Below are 19,570 nucleotides of genomic sequence, written 5' to 3'. Positions count from 1 at the left end.
ATTGTTCACAGGTTTGGGGTTTTACTATGCAGTTTTTCTCTCTGTTTTTATGTAGGGATTTAGAGAAAATGAAAAATTACTGATGCTGTCATCTTCCCAGAATCCTCTCCCGAGTTAATTCAATTATAAGTGTATTTTGTATTACATTCCCTTTGGGAGCCTGCTCATAACTTACGGGTGTTGACATCTTGCTTCTGCTTGGGCCTGGGAAGGTTAAGGGCTTTAAATCTTAGCTGTTTATGATACCACAATTAATGACCAAACATAAGGAAGCTAAAATATGAACATAGTAAATTGCCAACTCACATGAATTTTTTAAAAAGCATTTAAATTTAATTACAGCAGAAATATTTCTGAGGATTTGGGGATTGTTCTTAACAATAAATAAATCATTCATGTATATATTTTCAGAATTAATGCAATGAAATTTTCATTTATGGGGTACACATACATATATTTCCTGTGTACAAGCTCCATGGGATGTAGTTACATACACTGTTGTAAATTTTAATTTTACTACTCTTGTAATTGGGAAATTGTAACAACTGGCAAAAAAAAAAAAAAAAAAGAAAGAAAAGAAGAGAAAAGAAAAGAAAAGAAAAGGAAGGATTTTCAGTAAGCAGGCCGTCAACTATTATTAGCTCTAATGGGATTCGGCATGGACCTTTAGAACTAGAAAAAGTCTCAAGTGGTCATGTTGTCCAGATCACAGGCTCAAGATTCTTTATAACTCAATGTGTTTAAGAACTGACAGTTAAAAAAAATTTTTTTTAACGTTTATTTATTACTGAGAGACAGAGAGAGACAGAGCATGAGCATGGGAGGGGCAGAGAGATGGGGAGACACAGAATCCAAAGTAGGATCCAGGCTCTGAGCTGTCAGCACACAGCCTGACGCGGGCTCAAGCTCACAAACTGCGAGATCATGACCTAAGCTGAAGTCAGACGTTTAACCAACTGAGACACCCAGGCACCCCAAGAACTGACAATTTTGTAACAATTAACAGTATCTGTAAGAAATGGGGTTTTGGTTTCGCTATCAGATGAAGTAGAGTGACAGCAAGCACAGCAGACAGAAACAATACTTAAGCACGACTTTGAAAAAATATAACAGAGCCATGGTAGCTAGGAAACAGCAGCACAGACAGTGCATTGAAGAGGAATAGTTGAGGAGAGAGGGGTAACTCTAGGGCCATGTTATGATGCTATGCAAGTGACATTGCACATGGTTGCCATAGTTACAGAGCTACATAAGCTATAGACACACAGACCCTATGTACCACCCACCCTGCTGCCACTGCTTTCCACACCTGCCCCCTCTGAGTTTTCTACAGCTCCAGTGCAAGGAGAAAAAGGCCATATGGCTTAAATCAAAATATTTTTTTCACTTCTAAAAATCAGAATAAGAGATTCGGAACAGAAGGCGGGGAAACATCGGAAAATGCTTATTTCCCAAGGGTCAAGAGGCTCCAGAACATCCACTCCAGGAGGAAAAGCTGGTGACCCTTAGTCACCCACTTCCATGTCTACTTTCATGTTACTTTTTACCCTCTCTGTTCCTCTTCTGGCTACACAGATTCTGTCTCTCTCTCTCTGCCTTCCCTGCCCCCAACTCCCTGTCTTGATAGCAGCACCAGGGAGAGTTATCACATTGTTCAAAGGAATACATGTGGATTGAAGTGGCAAAGCAGGGATTAGATATTTTGGTACTCTGTTTTCTTCCAGTCGGATTAACAAAAAGCTTTTGGGTGGCACTGCCAGATTTAAAGGAAAATCAGGGTACGCTGAAGAGAAAAAATCGGTGGTTGTTGGGGTTCTGGAGTGGGGAGAAGAAAAAATAACAGAAGAGGGAAGCATATTGGATATAACTAGGGAGGTCCCTAGATGTCATCCTGAATTTGGGTGTGAGGAGGTGGGCAGTGACAAACACATGTGGGAGAGGGGTCCCAGGGGAACATCTGATTTTTCCTGATGTACTCTTTCTGGTGAACTTCGTACTTGGTCAACTGGAGGACCTACTTCCTCACATCCACGGGTAGCATAATGTGAATAACATGGTTTAGGTACTTTTGGGTGCTATTTTTGGGATTTCACCTGAAATGAAATCTCTAGACTCTTTAAGCACACATTCTTTCTCTGCGCATCCCTTATAAGCCAACCCTGCCCTAAATATCTAAGACAGTGCGGCACAGGGGAGAGATGGCTTTGCCATCTGCATTAGATTCCTAGTTAGTTAATTGCTGTAGCAAAGAACCACAAACTGGGTGGCTTAGAACAAGAGAACATTATTGTTTCACGGTCCTGGAAGCCAGAAGTCTGAAATCACACTTCCTCTGAAACTTGTTGGTGAATCCTTCCTTACCTGGTCCTAGCTTCTGGTGCCTTGCCTGCGATCTTTGGCGTTCTTTGCCTTATAGACACATCACTCCAATCATGTATTATGACATGAAGTTCTCCCTCTGTCTCTTTACATGGCATTCTTTTTATAAGGACATCTATCGTATTGGATTAGAGGTACTGAGGGGGGCAACATTTCAACATACCTTTTATGGAGGAGACAAAGTTCAGCCTCTAACACAATCCATCCGATCTGAGTTCAAATCCAAGTTCAGGCACTTATTAACTGTGTGGTCTTGGTTGAGTCACTTAGTCTCTCTGAGCTGAGGTTTCCTGATCTAAGAAATGGAGTGGTCGGGGAGGTCATAATCCCAGCCTCACAGGGTTGTTGCCATATGGAAGAATAGAAAAGGAGGAAAAAAAGGAGCACATATCAGGGAGAGTAATAGAAAGGCTCAGCAGACTTGCTCTGTTATAGAAATGAGTAGTTCTGACCCAGTGAGTGAATACTAGGGAACAAGGGGTAAGGTTATCACTGCGTGATCAAGTACAGGTGAACAACCTTTTCACATGACCCTGTGCAGGTCAATTTAAAGTAAAAAGTATTGGGGGCAACTGGGTGGCTCAGTCACTTAAGCATCCAACTTCGGCTCAGGTCATGACGTCACAGTTCGTGAGTTTGAGCCCCGCATCCGACTCTGCGCTGACAGCTCAGAGCCTGGATCCTGCTTTGGATTCTGTGTCTCCCTCTCTCTGCCCCTCCCCAACTCACTCTCTATCTCTCTCTCCCTCGAGAATAAATAAACATTACAAAATATTTTTTAAAAAAAGATTCTCCCCTCTGCCCCTCTCCCCCATTTGTGCACTCTCTCTTTCTCTAAAGAATAAAAAGAATAAGAAAAAAATAAAAAGATAATCAGGCAAGGGAATAGAGGATGGGAAGAGAGTGGACTAAGTGATGGAATAAAGAAACTGAGCTAAACCCATTCTCTTCCAGTAAGACAAAAATGGTACAACTAGACCATACCTGTGGCACAGTGAGACTTCTGGAAATGACAACATCACTCAGGATGCAGTGTTACTTCTGTCAGCAGATTTTCTTCTTAGGTAATAATTGCCCTGTCATTGTGGTAACAAGTATGCTCTGTTTCTGCTTTGCTAGTCTTGATAAATAGATTCACTGTCTCCATAAGTCTCTAAACTCCCAAAGGAGAGCATGTGGTGGTTGGTGTGGCCAGTATTCATCCCTACCAGACAGAGTCCTTGTACCAGGCTATTATCTAGGCCTTTGACCTTTGGATCAGGCATCCAGCCTTGGTCCAATCAGCTGAGACCAGGGTGATGGGGTCACATGGCAGACTTGATGCATAAGACCTCGCCAAAAGCCTAAAACTTTCCACAATACTTTCCAGAAAGAATAAAACTGCAGGCAGGACTGTTCTCATAAACACTGGAAAGCATTTCTCCTCCTGGATTTTGTAATAGATCTCCATCCATTTCTCCATTTCTCACCTCTCTCCAAGTTGAGGAGCTGGACATAGTTCAAAAAATTCCCTATACAGAGCACCTAATTGTAGGAGTTACATGTATTAGATTTGCTTGAAACTTATTCTACCCACACCCCCTATTCACATACACAACATAAATAAGCTCATACATTCTTTTCTTTTTAATCCCTGGCTCCCATTTTGAGGAAGAAATAAATTACTTTCTACACATAGTTTTTTGTTTTTTTTTTTTTTCTGGCATGTCAACATTAACAGTAGTAGCATAGAATCTTCCAAAGTGCGATAAAATGAATTGCTTCAGTTTCAAGGTGGGATTTTTACCACTTAATATAAAACATTCTGGCAATGTCTACCAATTTATATTCTCTAGAGCAGGGCTCTGCAAGCTCTTCTGTAAGGGGCCAGATAGTAACTATTTTAGGCTCTTTGGGCAATATCGTAACCACTATCCATCACAACCACTCATCACTCTCATTGTAGTATTAAAGCAGCCATAAACAATGTGTAAATCAATGAGTGTGGCTGTGTTCCAGTAAAACTTTATTTACAAAAGCAGACTGGACTTGGCTCAAGTTTGTAGTTTACCAGGCCCTGATCTAGAGGATAATTATTTATGGTTTTCTGCTATTGGGCAAAGTAAGAGCTGAACCTCACAATAGTGGTTGTTTTTCTAACAGATGGCATGGAGTTTCGCTGTTCAATTGACTTTCCTTATGTAGATTAAGTTATACAATAAGAAATAGTCGAAGGTCACCACATCACACAAGCCTGTATGGCCATATGCCACAGCACTGAATTTATTTAGAATGATTTTTCTGCATTTCCAATTTGAGACCAGATTAAGGCAAAGGAATAGGTAGTGTGTTCTTAGGTTTATCCGTCCAACATGTTGTTTCAGACACACTGTGACAGCTCTAAAGGACACATAAATCAAGCAAGGTCCCTGTCCTCAAGGAGCTTATGATTTTATGTATTCGTTTCCTAGGTTTGCCGTAACAAAGTACTGCAAACTGAGTGACTCCAAAAAACAAGTGTATCGTCTCACAGTTCTGCAGCTGGGTCTGAAATCAAGGTGTCGGCAGGGCCCCGCTCCCTCTGAAGCCTGTAGAAGAAAATCTTTCCTTGCCTTTTCTTAGCTCCTGGTGGCTTGCCTGCCATCCTTGCCATTGCTTGGCTTATAGCTCCACTGCTTAATTTTCTGCCTTTGTCGTCACATGACATTCTCCCCTCGTGTGTCTCTGTCTCTTTTCCTCTTCTTAAAAGGATACTGGTCATAACAATTCAGTATACTCCACTATACTCTAGTATGACGTCATCTTCTCTTAACTCATTTCATCTGCAATGAGCCTATTTTCTTTCTTTCCTTCTTTCTTTCTTTCTTTCTTTCTTCCTTTCTTTCTTTTTTAATGTTTATTTATTTTTGAGACAGAGACAGAGCATGAGCGGGGAAGGGGACAGAGAGAGAGGGAGACACAGAATCTGAAGCAGCTCCAGGCTCTAAGCTGTCAGCACACAGCCCGACACGGGGCTTGAACCCACGAACGGCAAGACTATGACCTGAGCCAAACTTGGACACTCAACCAACTGGGCCACCAGGCACCCCAAATGACCCTATTTTCAAATAAGGTCATAATCTGAGGTACTGGAAGTTAAACGTATTTTTGGAGGAGAAAACAATTCAGCCAACAGCAGAAGGTAAAAATAAATGTAAAATAAATGTGAAAAACGTGGTTGCTATGATTCAAGTCTGTGTAAAGTACAGGGTGAGGACAGGGGATAAAGGAGATAAACTTTATCTGGAAGGGTTTGGAAAGGCTCCATAAAGGATGTGAAATTTGAGCAGGTTCTGGAAAATGAGGCTAAATGTTTGCCAGATGCAAATGGGGTATAAGTTGGGCCTGGGGATTGGAAGAGCATCCCCTGCAGAAACAGCAACAGAGGCAGTAAGTAGTGTGACGTAACCAGTTTCATTATGGTCCACTATACCCTGAAGGGGGTTTAGGCTTACTGTTTTCCAGAGAAATAAAAATGAGGCCTAGTTGATGCACCTGTGACAATTGTTTAAGATCACTGGCGGCTCCAGAGTTTCCATATAGGAGGGGCTCAGGGGGACAATCTAAGTGGAAGGCAGGTGACTAATCAAAGCTATTTTTTCATAGCAATCACACTGTTTTTACTTAGTTTGCCTGTCATAGATTAATAAAAATAGCACTTAGCTAAATATGCTTTATTGGCACTTCACATAAAGTGGAGAAAATATTAATTGTGCATTTCAAAGAGTAAGTACAACCAGGGGTGACTTGAGAGGGCAGTGATGGAAACTATGAAAAAGGGGCAAACCTTCCTCCCAGCCTTTTGCCTACTCTCATCCCTAAGGGTTGAGCATTGTTTCTTTACACTTAGCACTGCAATAAGTGATTAAATGTGTTCTATCTCCTCCCCAGGTATTGTTGTTGTTGTTTTTTAAGTTTATTTATTTGTTTAGAGGGAGAGAATGAGGAGGGAATGGGCAGCAGGAGAGGGGGGCTCTGTGCTGACAGCAGTGGGCCTGATGTGGGGCTTGAACTTACAAAATACAAGATCATGACCCGAACTGAAGTCAGACGCTTAACTGACTAAGCCACCCGGGCACCCCTCATCCCAGTTTATAGGTGAAGGTGGTGAGGTTTAGAGAGGTTAAATACGTTGCCCTACTCACACAGCTAGTGATTCCATTCTGATGATAATCTAAAAAACTGTATAGTAAATGTGTGAGCTAGTCTTCTGCACTGGCCAGCAGTAACCACTAGCCACATTTGGCTGTTTGAGTGGAAATTTCATTAAAAATTCTGTCCCTGGCTTACTCTAGTCCCCTTCAAGTGCTCAGTAGCCACAAGTGGCATTGGATAGTGCAGATTCACAACATTTTCATTAAAAATAAAATGACCACTTTATAACTGAGTACTATAGTTTTGTTCATGTTTGCTTTGTTTTTATTTAAAAAAAATGTTTAATGTTTGTTTATTTTTGAGAGACAGAGACAGAGACAGAGTGCCAGCAGGGGAGGGGCAGAGAGAGAGGGAGAATCCAAAGCAGGCTCCAGGCTGAGATGTCATCACAGAGCCCAATGCAGGGCTTGAACCCACAAACCGCAAGATCATGATCTGAGCTGAAGTCGGACGCTTAACCAACTGAGCCACCCAGGCCCCCTCCTCATGTTTGCTTTGTGTTTGTGATCAAATTGGCACAATGTAGCATTCTCCAGTTGTCCTAGGCAAATGAGAAAAGAATAGAGTTGGCCTTAGTATACGAATGATGTATTACCACTGTATTAAGGAAGGTAACCTAATGGTTCAAATAAAGAAAAATTGCCATTACAAATGCACTGAAATCAAAAGAACCTGCCCTGTGGCAATAAGTAGCATGCTTACTTTATAATTAGTTATATAGTTTTTGCAAAATAATATCTATCTCATTAAATTAATATTGTCAATTTAGATATCACTGGCTTGATAGTTTTATTTAAATTCAATCTGGAAAAAGTATTTGGTTCATAAGAACTATAAATATTAGGAGTTTGTACCTAGTTTTATTTTTGTTACATGAAGATAACATACTAAGTGTGATTTGGATAAATGTAAGGACCAGTGGAGAATTTTCATTCCTCTTTAGAAGAGGTCATCATATTACCCGAGATTGAGAAACACTGTGAAAACCTTCAGGATGAAGGAGCCTGAACACATCACCTGAAACACACAGTCCCAGGCCCACTGAGCATGCGTGATTATCAGTATTCTATCAAACCCAGATTAACTAGAACACTCCTGTCACTAGTACACCATAGCTATACCCAGGGATATATTAGTATACCAACTGCAGCAGCTGACAAGGCTTCACACTGATGAAACATTTTACCCCACAATTTTCTAATCACCCCCTTGTTTTAGAATTCAATTAGTGAAACTTGATTTACACTATTCATAAATACAGAATTTTGCACCTCCCTTACGTAGCTCTTAATAGACAAAAAAAAAAAAAAAAAAAAAAAAAAAAAAGTTTGCTGTAAGCAAGGAGACCACAAGGCAAGACCCACTTTTCTTTTTCTGGCACATGGATATTTTTTCTCTGTCTTAATCAGACCAACTATTCTCAAGCACCTCACTGATGGGAAATAGGACTCAAGAGCATCATTTTCATATTACCACCTCACAATATTTTCTTAAAAGACTTCCTGTCTCCTCACATAGTCTTCGGCCTCCAGCCTTCCCCTTGAAATCTACAGATAGAGTTCACAGTCCCTGAGACAAACACTGCTTTCCTCACCATAAATGAGAAACAGAGGCGTATCTAGGCTGGACTATCTCATTGGGTGCACCCCAGGGCTACAATCAGCTCAAGCTCGTCTTTCTACTGTGATTGCAATAGAGAAGCCCACTTGGGTGACTCCTATACCCCTGGGGAAGTAAACTCTTATTTTGAGTGGCATTTTGTATTACATTGAGACCCCTTATTTATGTTGTTGCACTGTATATGTATCCCCAGAATCTTGGCTGAATGTCTTACTCTTATTTCTGTAAAGTGCTTGTTGAATATTCCTACTATTTTCTGCAGAGTAAGACTTAGGACACAGCTGCTATGTAAGTGGCAAATAAGCTACCAAAATCCTATGAACCAGGATACTGTAAAGTGCTAAACAAACAAGCAAACAAAAACTGGTTACCATCTTTTAAAATACTCCAAAGATATACAAACTACCACTGACAAGAGTTTTAAAAATCTACCTCCCCTCCCTTGAGAAGGTGTTTCTGATTGTTGAGATGAGTAAGTAAAGCAATCTTTTACTCACATTGTGCGAGTGTAGTTAATTAAAACTGTTGAAGTTAAATTATGCTATGCTAATAATAGCAGTCACCATTTATTTGGCTCTTACTCTATACCAAATACTATGCCAAGCTATTTACATTTACTATTTATTCCTTACAATTACTTAATGAAGGTATGTGGTGGTAGGTGTGTTTTAAGGAGTTGAAAAAACAAAAACAAAAAGTGAGGAGGCCTAGGAATTAGCCTGAGGTCACATAGCTACTAAAGTCAGAATTTGAACTCAGAACTTCCTGAACTCACAAGCCTCACAAGCAATAATCTTAGGTATAATATTATTACATAATAATATTATCAGGTATAATAAGGATATATGTCATAATGAGCCATATTTCAGTTAATTTGTTGCTATTCCTCAAACTAAGCATTCTGATTTTCTTTTTTTTAATTAAAAAAAATTTTTTTTTACCATTTATTCATTTTTGAGAGACAGAATGTGAGCAGGGGAGGGGCAGAGAGAGAGAGAGAGGGAGACACAGAATGTGAAGCAGGCTCCAGGCTCTGAGCTGTCAGCACGAGCGCAACTCGGGGGTCGAACCCATGAACTGTGAGATCCTGACCTGAGCCGAAGTCAGACACTTACCCAACTGAGTCACCCAGGGACCCCAGCTTTCTGATTTTCAATATTTACTTCTAGCTTCCAGGAAAATGTCAAGACAAAATTTCACTGTGGTCAGTTACAGATCACTCTTAAGTTATCTCAGTGTGTTGGCAACTCAGATACCCTTCACAAAAATACCTTTTTTTTTTTTTTTTACTCTTAATTCATGAGGTTTGGCCCCAAGTCCCCAAAGCATTTTCATCTCCAGTCAGAGAGGTCTTATGAAGCGCATTGATGCCCCATTTCATCCCAAGGTGAGCTCTCAACAGTGCTCCGCAACCATGACCTCACTTCTCTAGTGGCGTCACCTTTATGAGAGAGTTCAGCCGCCAACAGCTGGGCATCGGTGGGACAGGAGCGGAATAATGAATTAGCCACTTGAAAACTCAAGGGGAATTTTAAGGGTCTGGATTTTTTCCAGGTTTCCTGGTAGGCATCCTCACTTTTGTCAATAAAAAAATAGCTGATCTTTAGAAAAACACAAGCAAAGGGCACCTGGGTGGTTCAGTAAGCTATGCATCCGACTCTCAATTTCAATTTAGGTCATGATCTCACAGTTCGTGAGTTCCATCCCCACATTCGGGCTCCGCGCTGGTGGTGCAGAGCCTGCTTGGGATTCTCTCTCTCCCTCGCTTTCTGCCCTTCCCCCACTCACATGCTTTCTCTCTCAAATTAAATAAATAAACATTAAAAAAAAACATAAGCAAGACTTAAATCTAGGTTACTTTTAGAAAATCCTAGTATGTACTTGAGTTTTATTAGGTAAACTTTGATAATTAATTCTGTAAACCCAAAACCAGTCCGTTGTAAAAGGTACCGTGTCTTCCCTACCCTGCCTCCACCTTCAAGACCAGGGGCAGACTCAGAAAGCCTATCCACTCCTTGTCACTTCTTGTCCCTTATCAGTTTATTTAGGGGAACATGTATGGGCAAAGAGAAGAGTGTCAGTATGGCAGGCACTTACTGGATAGTTATTTCATATACTGTAAAACCTAGTCAATAAAATGTATCCAATACGGAATTTGTGATGTTATCAATTGTTCTGAAGTTTGTATTTGCACCATCAATAAAAAGGGTGTGCCAGACAAATACATAATGTCTACATAATTATAATTTGTAAAGAAAAGAAAACTTTTTTTTTTTTTTTTTTTTTTTTTTACCGTGGACCAAATTGTGCACCTGTCATCCCTCCCCACACTTCAGATTCATACTCAAGCCCCAACCCGCAATGTGGTGGTTTTTGGAGGTGGGCCTTTGGGAGGCAATTAGGTTTAGATAAGGTCATGGGGGTGGAGCCCTCATGATGTGATTAGTGTCCTTATAAGAAGGGTTACCGGAGCGCTTGCTTGCTTGCTCTCTCTGCCTTGTGAGGACCCGGTGGGAGGTGGCTGTTTGTAAGCCACAAAGAGCATTCTCACCAGAACCCTGACCGCCATGGCACCCTGATTTCGGACTTCCAGTCTCCAGAACTGTGAGAAAATTAATCGATGTTGTTTAAGCCACCTGGTGTGTGTTGTTTTGCTGTGACAGTATGAGCTGATTAATACGTCTTATGTTACTTTGAAGCACCTATCTGCATGCAAAGAAAATTAATAATTTTACAGTTACCATTTGCATGTGTTCATTAAAGCAAAGCTGATAGGACCTCTCCTTGGCAATGCTTCTGTGATCCTCTTTAACTTGGAAGTGATAAAACTGCCTTTAAAAAATTGCATAATGCAGTTTTTTCAATAATTTGGACAGAGTTATAGCCAATTAGTCAGAATTTGTGAAGTTTTACTCTTCTGCCCCAAAACTCTAAAGAAGTTATTATGTATCATAACAAATTAAATGTTGTACCCAGTGAGACACATGGGCTCATTCTCACAGCAAGATGTTGTGTTTTGTTGTAAGAGCATTAACATGGAATGGATTTTTGTGGATAATCACTGGAGCTAGGTATCAAATACATGGAGTTCATTGACATTCTCTCTACTTTTGTGGGCATTTTAAAATATTGATCACACAAAGCTCTAAATATATGCATAATCATGAGCTACATATGCACTAATGAGTGGACAAATTGACTATGCAATGCAAGTGTGGTTGCTTAGTTGTGTTTTGATCCATAACCATTTTTAAAAATGGAAAATAACAGCCTCCTCGCCCCCTTTGTAAAAAGTGCAAACGATGCCAGCTGCCTTGAATGGAAGAGAATGTTTTGCACTCTATTTTCACAGCTGCCTTATCAGTTTCCTAAACTCAATTAGGGTGGAGTGCAGGAACTATGGGAGGACTAGGGGCTTTGTTGCAGTTTGAAGATAACCATATCTTCCCAGGCTAACCTCTTAGAGTGAAGACCTCTCCCCAGAGGAGGAAGAAAGTAGGGCCTTAAAGTGATCTTAGAGTTTACAGAGTGGTTGAAGCTTGACAATCTGTGGAGACCTCTGCCAGCCTTGTGGGAAAATGACTCGGTATGCAATTGTTTTCACTTGGGCACTTTCCCAGACTAGATAAAGTCTCTCCATTCCATCCTACCCCTCCTCCTCAAAATTACCCGAACCCCAGGTGTGGCAGGTTGGTATTGTTCTGAATGAAGTAAGGCAAGAACTACCTGGTAAATAAGGAAAGTATCACTTCAGTCTTCTTGCCTGCTGGTCATGGCCATGTTCTCTTGGCTTCAGTGTGGAAATGAGAATTTCCACAATTTCAAAGGTAGTGTTTGCTACTGTTCATTAGTAGCTGAGTAATTATTTAGGTTCTTGACCTCTTTACATGCTCTGGATTTCCATGGCTGTAAGATATGAATTGAGCTGAGGACTTTATGAGGAGCAGGAGGAAATGTGTTTTGTTTTTTTTTTTCCTGCAGAGTTTTCATTTTACTCCTAACCTAGTTTTAGACTGGAGATGTGGGTGGTGAGCATTCAGGCCCTTCGTGAGGCATTACACAACCTATGAGAGTTCTACAGAGTGGATAGAAAAGTGCCTATAACCCACTTTAAAAAAAAGTGTTTCATAATATAGACTCTGAAACCCTGACATTCTCCAGGGCATGGAATTATTGACATTGTTACCTGATGGAAGAGAAGAATTTTTTTTTAATTTTTTTTAAATGTTTCTTTATTTTTGAGAGCGAGAGAGACAGAATGCAAGCAGGAGAGGGGAAGAGAGAGAGGGAAACAGAATCTAAAGCAGGCTCCATGCTCTGAGCTGTCAGCACAGAGCCTGATCCGGGGCTCGAACTCACAAACGGTGAGATTGTGACCTGAGCCGAGGTCGGACACTTAACCAACTGAGCCACCCAGGTGCCCCTGAAGAGAAGAATTCTTAAATAGTCCTTGCTCCTGTCCCTCACAGGTTAGAGGAGAAAGGAGGGCGAGGGTAACAGATGAAGGCGGTTAAGGAATGCTTTGTCTTTGGGACTTACCAACCACTTACTGTTTCTAAGACCTGAACTCCAAACCTAGAAAAAGTTGCCATGTACAGGGGGATTGCAGTTAGTATAACTTTTATTTATCACATCAAATTCTCATCAGAAATGTTCATTAAAATGAAGCCTACATTAAGGTCTTCACTTTCCCTTTGTTGCTAGAACTTTTAAGGTAGATGTGTTGTCTATTTTCATCAGCATTTTGAGAGCTCGTACGAGGTGCAGCAATGTCCCTAGGCAGTTGGGAAAAGTTATAAAGAAGTTTGAGTCGGGGCACGTGGATGGCTCAGTTTGTTAAGCATCTGACTCTTGATATCGGCTCAGCTCATGATCTCCCTGTTGTTTTTTGTTTTCGTTTTTGTTTTTTTTAATTTAAAAAAAAAAATTTTTTTAACGTTTATTTATTTTTGAGACAGAGAGAGACAGAGCACGAACGGGGGAGGGTCAGAGAGAGAGGGAGACACAGAATCTGAAACAGGCTCCAGGCTCTGAGCAGTCAGCACAGAGCCCCACGCGGGGCTCGAACTCACATACCGCGAGATCGTGACCTGAGCCGAAGTCGGAGGCTTAACCGACTGAGCCACCCAGGCGCCCCGATCTCCCTGTTGTTGAGATGGAGCCTGGTGTTGAGCTCTGTGCTGGCAGCACAGAGCCTGCTTTGGATTCTCTCTCTCCCTCCCTCTCTGCCCTTCCCCTGTTCACGTGCTCTTTGTCTCCCAAAACAGATATGTAAAAAAAAAAAAGTTTGAGTCCTAATTTCATATTTCAAGGATCTTATCTTTCACTAATTTATTAAATAAATATTTGAGTGCCTACTATGTGCTAAGCACCATTCTAAGTGCTAAGCATGTGGCAAAACAAAAGAAATCCAAGGTCCTAACAGCTTGCATTCTAATGTGGATTGACCCACACGGAAATGGAGCATTAGGGAGTAACAAGGTCAAATATGAAAATAGGACAGGGTGACAGTAAATGAGTATTTTAAACTGGGTCATGAGGAAAGGCTACTCCAAGAAAGTGACATTTGAATTGAGACCCAAATATTGGGAGGAAGCCAGTAATGGCAGATCAAGGGAATTTATATTCTAGGAAGAGGGAGAAAATAGCACAGAAACTCCAAAACTTAATATGCTCAACAAACAAAGGTGGCATGTATGGCTTGGGAGAGCAGGGGAAGGGATGATCCAGTCAGGGAGGACCAGAAACCTGATCGTGTAAAGCCTTGAAGGCCAGATTTAATGCTAAATGTAATGGAAAGACCTCAAAGCGTTTTAAGTGGAGGCATGGTATTATCTGACTTGCACTTTAAAATATTACTGTGGCTACCATGTGGAGAATGGATTATATAAAGTGGCTATAACAGTAACGCTGGTGAGGGTTGATGATGGCTTGGATAAAGATAAAGATGGAGAGAAGCAGGCAGATTTGGGATATTCTGGAGGTAGAGGAGAGTGGATAGCACTCAGTGGTGGATTTAATGAGGGGGATGAGCGAGCCCCACACTCCTAGCTTGGGCTCTTGTTAAAGTTATTTGCTAGATCGGAAAAGCTGGGAGAACAGATCAGGCTGGGAAAACCAGGGTTTGCCTTGGGGCATGTTAATTTGGAAATTAAACATCCAAATTAGATGTGAAGTAGGCAGCTGGTTAAGAAGGAAGGTTGGGGCTGTAAATATAAATTTGGGAGTTATCAGCATAGAGAGCGGGACAGGAGCCAGTAAAGTGGGTTGAAGAGAGGTGAGAAATGAAGACAGTGGCTACAGACAACTTCTTATAAGATACTGTAAGTGGGGAGTAGAGAAATAGGGTCGCAAGAGTATGTGGGGTCAAGCACAGGTGTTTAAAAAAGACTTTTCTACAAAAAGCTGAGAGTACTAAACTATGTTTCCAAGCTGATGGGAATGATGGAGGACAGAGGGGGAAAATTACAGTCTGAAAGGCTCTCTAGAGATTGTCTATTACATCTCCTCCAAACATAGACCCAGAGACTGAAGACCATTTGGAAAACTAAAAGCCTAGCTTACTGTTTGGTATATATGTATTGCCTTGGAGAGGCTTTGGGAGAGGAGAGGGACAGAGAGAGACCATGAGCATGGAGAAAAGGGGATTAGAGAGGGCAGGAGGATAAAGAAATGTGACTTAAAATAGCACAGAGTCAGAAAATAAATCTTTGGGACCCGGGGAGGAGGCTGAGGAATGAATGAGTTAGGTTTCTACCTTCTAGAGACAAATCTTTCCAGACCTCCTCAGTTCCATCATCCATCAAAGTCTTTCTGACCTGGAGGGGGCAGCGGTTAAGAATAGTGCTGACAAACTTGGCTCCCCTTCTTGGTGGAGGGTGGTGAGTTCTGGAACTGCTCTGTGCCTCAGTTTCCTCACCATAATATGGACTTAGAAGTGGTCACTTGATTAGCGTGTTAGCGTGTGAATTAACAGAGACCATCCTTGCAAAGCACATAACACCGTATTATTCTAGGCAGTCCATGCCTTTGGGCAAATACTTAAGATTTTGAGGCCAGGGAACATGTCTTATGCTTTGAACTTTCTAGGACTTCTAATCTATAGCTTTAACTGCAAATGAATTTTTAGTGTTTGCCTTCTTTTTCTCTTTTTCTTTCCCTTTCTTTTTGCTGCACTCCTTACATCTCCTTATCCTTTTTCTACCTACCAAAGCCTGCCTCAAAACTCAACTGTCCTTCACCACCTGCTGCCTACCGCTCTACCTCCTACCCCTTTACACTTATTTCTTTGGTCTGTAGAGTGTTCTGTTTAATGTAGAATCATAGAAAGTCAGCATGAGGTGGACCTTAAGTTTCATTCTGTCTCACCTCCCAAAGCAAGAAACATTTTAAGTGTGATCACCTTGATTTAAAAAAAAAAAAAAAAAAAGTTTGTCAGGACACCTGGGTGGCTCAGTTGGTGAAGTGTCCAACTTCGGCTCAGGTCATGATCTCACAGTTCAAGGGTTCGAGTCCTGCCTTGGGCTCTGTGCTGACAGCTCAGAACCTGGAGCCTGCTTCAGAGTCTATGTCTGTCTGTCTCTCTCTCTCTCTCTCTCTGCCCCTCTTCTTCTCATGCTCTGTCTCTCTCTGTCTCTCAAAAATAACTTTAAAAAATTTTTTAACATTTTATGCCAATGCTAAATTTATCTTTTGTTGCAGAGTTCATGTATAATTTCTCTACTTCACCTAGTTGATTAACTCCACAAAGATTGGTATTCAGAAAGCTCTCCTACCCAAGAGAGCATCTCAGCCCCATGTCAATTTCTGACATTGTTAGTTGATTTTACGTGTGTGTGTGTATGTGTCTACATGTGTTTATGTGAGAGAGACCTTTCCCATTACAACATAAGTTCCTTGGGGCACCTGTCTGGCTCAGTTGTTGGAACATGTGACTCTTGATCTCAAGCCCCATGTTGGATGTAGAGATTACTTAAAAATAAAGTCTTTGAGGGGCATTGGTGGTTCTGGTTCTGTTGGTTAAGCATCAGACTCTTGATTTCAACTCAGGTCATGATCTCATGGTTCATGGATTCAAGCCCTGCATGGAGCTCCGTGCTGAAAGTGCAGAGTCTGCTTGGGATTCTCTGTGTCTGTCTGTGTCTGTCTGTGTCTGTCTCTGTCTCAACAGATAAATAGTCTGTCTTTGGGGCATTTGAGTGACTCAGTCGCTTGAGCAACCGACTCTTTTTTTTTTTTTTTTTTTTTTTTTTTAATTTTTTTTAACGTTTATTTATTTTTGAGACAGAGACAGAGCATGAACAGGTGAGGAGCAGAGAGAGAGGGAGACACAGAATCTGAAACAGGCTCCAGGCTCTGAGCTGTCAGCACAGAGCCCGACGCGGGGCTCGAACTCACGGACCATGAGATCATGACCTGAGCCGAAGTCGGACGCTAACCGACCAAGCCACCCAGGCGCCCCAAGCATCCGACTCTTAATTTTGGCTCAGGTCATGGTCCCAGAGTTGTGGGATTGAGCTCAGCATGCTGAGCATGGCACCTGCTTAAGATTCTCTCTCCTTCTGTCTCTCCCCTGCTCACGTGCCCACTCTCTCTCTTCTCAAGACTAAAAAAGTGAAGTCTTTAAAAAAAATTCCCCAAGGACAGATACCTAGTTTTTTTTTTTTATGAAATATTTCAGCCACAGGAAAAACTAGAGGTAAAACACAAATGTGTATACTCCATCCAGTTTATTTTTTTATGCTTATTTATTTCTGAGACAGGAGGAGATTGAGAATCCCAAGCAGGCTCTGCACTGTCAGCACAGATGCTTGATGCAAGGCTCAAACTCAAAAACTGTGAGATCCTGCATGACCTGAGCAGAAACCAAGAGTTAGACACTTAACCACCTGAACCACCTAGGTACACCTACTCTATCCAGTTTAAAATCTCACTTGCACAGTTATAGTTGTGTCTCTTCCTACCCATAAGAAATCTCTACCCTGAATTTTTTTTATCATTCCCATGCAGATTTTTATCCTTTGATTACATAAATATGTAATCAATATGTGTCCCTACCAAGTTCTGCTTTCCTAGGGGTTCTGAAATACATAGTAGGTTCTCAGTCAAAGTTTGTTGAATGAATGCTGTTTCCTTAAGAACAGGAACCAGGTCTTGTCTTTCCTTTTCTGTTATTCTTCCCCAAATCTTTGTCCCCTCCTGGGCCATTTGGAAGAGAAAATAGGTGCTTAATCGTTGTTGGCCTATATAAAATCTATGACCTAAATTATAGCTGTCCTACAAATTCTCCTGGTGTCTGCCCCTATGAAGGACAGAATGTAATATTACAAAGTTGAGTTATTACCCATGTATAGAGGGAGGGAGTTCATTGGGAACCATGCCAGTTGCCATTTGTGGATACTTGGTATCCTATTTGCCTTTCTGAGCACTGGCTCCTCCTTTTCCACAAGAGAAGATGGTCTGCTTAGACTCCACCAATGAGAGGCACTTACATGATATTTGGTAGAGGAAGAGAAAGAGAAGCCATTGTTTTCTGGAGGATCTTATGGGCAGAAGTATGGGCAGCAGCAGATGGAACGGGTGATGGGGGACTTTTGCCTCCAGCTTTTAAGAGTTCTGAGAATCCTCCCTACAGGCAGCTGAGATCAGTAGCAGTGGTTTCCTTGTGATCTGTGCACTTCCAGATTCCCTGAAAGGGTTCCTAGCCTCCATTTCTCCTGTAGCTTTCTTAGAGTTGTGAAAGCCTCTAATTCCCTGTGCTAAAACCCTTCCTGTTGGAAATACAGTGGTGATTGTTTCCCTGATAAAAGAACCTAGTCTACAAGCTTCCATTGGTAACCCTAGGACTGTAGAATTTCATAGAGAGGCTCTCTAAGCCCCTCAGAACAGTTGTGATGGCATCTTTGGAGGTGGTGAGTCCATTGATTTCCAGGTTTGGGGGTTCTTCAAGTTGTCACCCGAACCTGTGTTTGCAGGATCTGAGGAAACTGGGCTTATGATAAAAATGAACACAGTTAACACTGAGTCTATAAAACTGTAGAATCTACTGAAGCAAAAGAAGCATAATATAAACAATTAGTGTTATGACACACATTTACAGAATGTATCTGAAGAACACAAACCAGTAACTGGGTGGAGCTCTGGTGGTTAAGAGACAGGAGTTGGGAAGAGTCCCTTTCCATTACATATGCTCTTGTACCTTCTGGATTTCATACCGTGTGCATGTATGGCCCACTCCGAAAATAACTTATAGCAACGGTTGTATGTTGGTTTTTGTATACTGACTTTACCATTATCAGAGTTTCCAAAATCACAAACTCTGACAACTTAAGATGTTAACCATGAAGTGAAGAGACATGAATTTGCACTCACTGCTTATAGGAGTTTGTAGAACTACTTTCGGGAGCTTGGGAAAGGTGTCCATTTGGTAAAACCCAGTAAAGTTAAATATATAAACCCTATGATCAGCAATTTACCTTCTATCAGGAGAAAGGTACAAAAATGTTCATTTCAGTATTGTTTAATAGTAGATAAACTGGAATCATAAAAATGTCCATGAACAGGAGAATATATATAAAAATAGTAAGCAACAGTTAAAACAATATGGATCCTTCTCAAAGATGTATTTGTGAGAAAAGAAAGGATCTGCTGGGTGATATATACAGTATGGCAGCATTTAGGTAAATTCTAAAATACACATACAAATAAAGTTTTTGGGTTTTGTGAGGGCTAGAAGGTTTCATACCTAATTCATGAGAGCAGTGGCCTCTGTTACGAGAAGAGATGAGGAGGGGTGACTGGGTGGCTCAGTCGTCGGTTAAGCATCTGACTTCGGCTCATGAGACCTTGGCTTAGGTCATGATCTCCTAGTTCGTGGGTTCGAGCCTCAGCTCTGGGCTGACCTCTTGGAGCCTGGAGGCTGCTTCAGATTCTGTGTCTCCCTCTGCCACTCCCCTGCTCGAGCTCTCCCTCTCTCTTGCTCGCTCTCTCTCTCTCTCAAAAGTAAATAAACATTAAAAAATTTTTTTCTTAAAGAGAGGAGATGGGGATTGACATGGAAAACAAAAGAAACTTCGTCTATTTTTTTAATCTGAAAATGATAAAATGTTTTTTTCATTCTGGTGGCACATAGTTTTACATTATCTGTACTTTTCTATGGTACTTTTCAAAATAACCTATTCCGTACATTCTGCAATCTCCCACTCATTCCCCTGTCCACTGCAGTCTGGATTGTGTCCTACATCAGTCAGGATCCTAGCAGGAAACAAAGGGCGCAAATGGGGTAATTTGAGGAGAGTTTAACATAGCGACTATTTACAAAGATGCTGACAGGATACTGTAGCCAAAAGAATAGTGTGGCACCCCAGGGGCTGGTAACAGCAGGAAGCTGTCATTACCC

At 41.3% G+C, this 19,570-nt stretch overlaps 1 long non-coding RNA gene across 1 annotated transcript in view; it reads left to right on the top strand.

Moving 5' to 3' along the window:
- Nucleotides 1-3,690, top strand: part of LOC132687480 (uncharacterized) — a 28,984-nt gene extending 25,294 nt beyond the window's left edge. The window contains exon 3 of the long non-coding RNA XR_013552231.2: nt 3,334-3,690. This is a non-coding gene — a long non-coding RNA (uncharacterized LOC132687480). The remainder of the gene's footprint in view (nt 1-3,333) is intronic.
- The last annotated feature ends 15,880 nt before the right edge of the window (nt 3,691-19,570 follow it).

This window comes from Panthera onca, chromosome E1 (genome assembly GCF_046562875.1).
Source record: "Panthera onca isolate mPanOnc1 chromosome E1, mPanOnc1 haplotype 2, whole genome shotgun sequence".
NCBI classification, from domain to species: domain Eukaryota; kingdom Metazoa; phylum Chordata; class Mammalia; order Carnivora; family Felidae; genus Panthera; species Panthera onca.
The sequence above is the reverse complement of the archived record's forward strand: the minus strand, read 5'-3'. Positions and strand labels throughout refer to the sequence as shown.